The sequence below is a fragment of the Salvelinus sp. IW2-2015 genome, unplaced genomic scaffold, assembly GCF_002910315.2.
Source record: "Salvelinus sp. IW2-2015 unplaced genomic scaffold, ASM291031v2 Un_scaffold1730, whole genome shotgun sequence".
In the NCBI taxonomy this organism is placed as follows: domain Eukaryota; kingdom Metazoa; phylum Chordata; class Actinopteri; order Salmoniformes; family Salmonidae; genus Salvelinus; species Salvelinus sp. IW2-2015.
This window is the reverse complement of record NW_019943116.1, coordinates 118,197-122,387: the sequence shown is the minus strand read 5'-3', so window position 1 is coordinate 122,387 and position 4,191 is coordinate 118,197. Positions and strand designations below refer to the sequence as shown.

General features: G+C 42.5%; 1 protein-coding gene across 1 annotated transcript in view; it reads right to left on the bottom strand.

The window, feature by feature from the left end:
- Positions 1 to 1,016: 1,016 nt before the first annotated feature.
- The window catches only part of cadm4 (cell adhesion molecule 4), a 91,148-nt gene continuing 87,973 nt past the window's right edge, over positions 1,017 to 4,191 (bottom strand). The window contains exon 9 of the mRNA XM_024139246.2: positions 1,017 to 2,835. The gene's annotated coding sequence lies outside the window, so the exon portion shown is untranslated. The remainder of the gene's footprint in view (positions 2,836 to 4,191) is intronic.

The following is a 4,191-nucleotide window of genomic DNA, read 5'->3' as shown; positions in this document are numbered from 1 at the left end:
AAACAGAAGAAATACTGATATAAACGTGTTACAGTACATGAATCAGCTAAATGTTCATGTTTTACGCGTCACATCAGGGTTTATGTGACAGGGTATCATCTTCTCTGATGATTGATTTAGATGGTAGTGTTTAATCCTTCTAGAACACTATCCATTATAGAACAAGCCATTCTAGCATTAGAGCACTGCTGGATGAWGTCAGACTCTGATGACTACTTCCAGAGATGRGTCACCCACCATTTGCTAAATCAGGTTTRAGGGTCATTATTTCAGCTAACCTGGGGATGTGTTCTGGACATGGTGTCTCCATTGTCCTACTGCCTACAGGGTTGGTTCACGTCAGCTGGTATAGGCTAGTATAGCCCTTGCTCCTGGTGAGTCCATTACTTTGATTGCCGTTTGACAATCTGTCTTTATGACAGCCTACTGTGGAGCCTTATCGTCGATAGAAGACAAACACATCGATCCATCACGCAGTGACCTCCAGCAGCTTTTAAATCCAGCCGCACACGCAGATGGACAGGTTGAGTGCTTCTTGACAGAATCGGGTATTGATTGCATGGAAATAGTGGGGGCGTCATATTTTTCTGTGCATCTGACTTGACTGTCCTTTTGTCTCCCTCTGTTCCTCTCTTTATCTGTTCCTCTCTCTCTCTCTCCCTCTACCTCTCGCTCTCTACCTCTCTCTCTCTCCCTCGCTCTACCTCCCTCTCTCTCCCTCTCGCTCTCTACCTCTCTCTCCCTCTCCCTCTACATCTCTCTCCCTCTCTCTCTCTCTCTCTCATTCTCTTCCCATGATTCATCAGCAGTCATGGATCCTTATGTATGTTTTTTATTCTCTTTCAACCCCTCGTCTGTTCTAGGTCTTTCTCTCCTTCCTTCCTGCCTGCCTGGGTTTTCATCTTCCTACCTTAAGCTCTCTATTCCCTATTGATGTTGTCATCTGCTGTGTTTCTTCTCCTCTCACCGTGTCTCAGAACATTTCTAATTAAAGACGAACAGACTCGTCTCCTGTGTTATTTTTGAAGTATTTTTTTTATTTTGTCGTGCTTTGTATCTTTACCCTATAAAGAAATAGTTAGCTATATCAACATGACTATAAAATAAACAGTAGTGAAAGACGAGAAGAAGAGACAAATAGACACAGGAGACAAAGATAGAAAGAACTAGAGAGAACTAGAGAGACAGAGTCAGAGAGAAGTGGAAAGACAGCAGTTTCTATAGAATAACCAAAAACAACAAACATGGGAGGTGCACAGTTATAACATTTACAATAATCATAACAGTAATAATAATAACAATCATAACAGTAATAATAATAACAATCATAATAGTCCAAATAATAACAAGAATTAATAAAAAAAATCTATAATACCGCAGGTATTTCATAAAGACAAATGATTTTTTCCCCCATCTTTTCTTTTTTGTTTTGATCACTAGACAGTAGTTTGTTTGTTTTTGTACCTCTAGGCTAATAATGTGTTAGTATAGTAGCTTCATAATGCTTTCAATAGTCAACTGTTTGTTTTCTCAATTTCTTAAAAGGTTCATTTAAGTTATCTTACTGTTTACATTTTTATACAAATAAAGAATTCAGAGATATGTATGTGTGTGTGTGTGTGTGTGTGTGTGTGTGTGTGTGTGTGTGTGTGTGTGTGTGTGTGTGTGTTCTTGGCATTCAGAAAAATATCCATCATGTATTTTTCCTTATTCATTACTTTCCTTTCACTCATTTGTTTCTCTTTAAGACATTTTAACATTTTTATCCCTTTAAGGGCATTTTAAAATAATTATGCTTTTCCTTAATGTGTCTCGTCGACTTATGTTCCCTTTCTTCTAACTCACGAAAGGAGACTGGCACTAATCCTTTCTTTATTGGCCAACAATAGAGGAGAGATAAAGACAGAGAGAGGGAGGGAGGGAACAAGGGAGAAGAAGAGGATGAGAAAGAGGTGAATAGAGAGGGAGGGAGAAAGAGAGAGAGAGAATTCAAAGAAGAGAAACAACAGTTCTGTTCTGCGAGGAAAGCAGTCATTCATAACAGGAAGGTTTCTAAATTACCCAGAAAACATTGGCAGACTCCCCAGCACGGACGGCAAATACAATACCTGGGTCGTCTGCAGAATTGACTGAATAGTTCATAAATACTTTAAGAGACTTTCAGGGTAACACTCTGCAATGTTGTCAAATAATTATAGATGAGTTGCTCTCTGTTGGCTGATGTGCTTTGGCAATTTCAAGTAATCAAATTGAGCATTCAAACTCAATAGCTTCTGGAAACCATACCCACCCCACTTGTTTGTCTGTGCCAGTTATGGATTGAACATTTTGGAAATTGAAGTTTTTTTCTCTTTCCTCTCTCTCTCTCCCTCCCTCTCCAATTACCACAGGGAAGGAAAGTGCTGAGGCTTTCTTTCTTGTTATCTCTTCTCTCTATCAAAATAATGACCCTATTATCACTTTCCCCTATCTCTGCCATCCTCCCTCGCTCCCTCCCTCCCTCCCTCGCTCCTTCCTCCAGTACATCTACAGTATGGCACAGTTGTAATGTAAGGGCTGGACGGATCGTCTCTCTTTCAGTCTCTGTTGTGGTCTGTGTTGTGGTCTGTGTTGTGGTCTGTGTTGTGGTCTGTGTTGTGGTCTGTGTGCAGTAGTATTACAGTAGATTCAGAAGGCCACCCGTCATGGCATGTTGGGGGAGGGGTGTGGGTTTTGGGGATGGAGGCTACAGTAGGTACTCCTTCTTGCCCTGACTGGCATCATTCCCGTTGAGGAAAGCCTCCTGGACCTCCCCGTGCTCGTCCAGCCCACTGGCCTCATGGGTAAGATATGAACCTGGGAGAGGGAGAATGAACAGAGAGAGAAAAAAGGAGAGAGGGAGAGAGAGAGAGGCAGAGAGAGATGCAAAGACAGAGGGGAGAGGCAGAAGAGAGAGAGAGTCATAGAGAGAGAGAGGAGGCAGAGAGAGAGAGAGAGCGAGTGAGCGATAGAGAGAGGAGGCATAAAGAGAGAGAAGGTTGTGCAGTAGAGAGAGGGAGACAGGTGAAGGGGTGTGGAGGTTAGTTGTGACAGAGTAATATAATCCTTGTGACATTCTGTGAACCCATCAAKGCAATCTRTACCATATTGTTGAAGTCCTACCTGTGATTAATTATTAGTTCAGTTAGAATTAGGTCAGTACCAATTAAGTATAGGCTCCTGGGTACGATATGAGCCTGACAGAGGGAGAGGGGGAAAGGAGAGAGAGGGCCAAGCATGGTGCAAATAGAGAAAAAGAGGGGCGGAGGCATAGAGAGAGAAAGATAAGGGTAGAGTGAGGCACAGAGAGAGGGAGGGAGAGAGAGAGAAGGACGGTGGGTAAGTTAGCTACGGCAGAGTAATATAATAATAAGAGAAAGTCAAACTATCAAACTAAAATCTTTAATTTCTCTCTGATTTACATTATCAGTTCAGAATTTAAAGGGCCAGATACAGACACAGATTAAGCCTAGTCATGCTTTTTAGTCCAGGAGTAGGTTTCATTTGTATCTGGGAAACCTGCCCAACAAGCCCAATCATGTTCAAGCTGAGTATAACTGCAGGAGCCAATGGCAGTCTCTTTGTTGATAGTCTGTCTGGTCAAGGCTTTGATTGGCACACTGGCAGCCACAGCAGGACCGAGACAGGGCCCTAATAGTGCTGTCTCTGCTCACTGATTGGTTGTAATGGCTCTGTCTATTTGCTGATTGGCATTCTGGCTGTATGGCCCCTCCCCTGGTCTCAAAGGTTCTACTCCTGGATAACTTTATTGGCACTGAAGAGGAAACAGTGGGCTGCCAGAGGCTGTTAAAGTTATGGGGGAGCGTGGGGTAACTGTGTTTTTTTAATTGAATGTGCCCTGATACGTAACCTATAGGGGTCATTAAACAACATGGCACCCACTGTGCACCCAACATGCACCACTGTTTATAGGCATACATTTCCCATCAACCCCCCTGGCCAAGATACCAAGGTCGTTTGTCATGTTCTGGGGAGAAAGGGAAAGAGCGTTCCCTTTTCCTTCTCATCCCCTATCTCATTCCATCCAATTTGGGTCCATCTTTTTATTTACTATTTTTCATTCACTGAGACAGATATTTTTAAAGCGGGGTAAGGCGTGACCATCGAGAAATATGCATGTGGGCCTTCAACCTTTAATGGAATTCATATAAT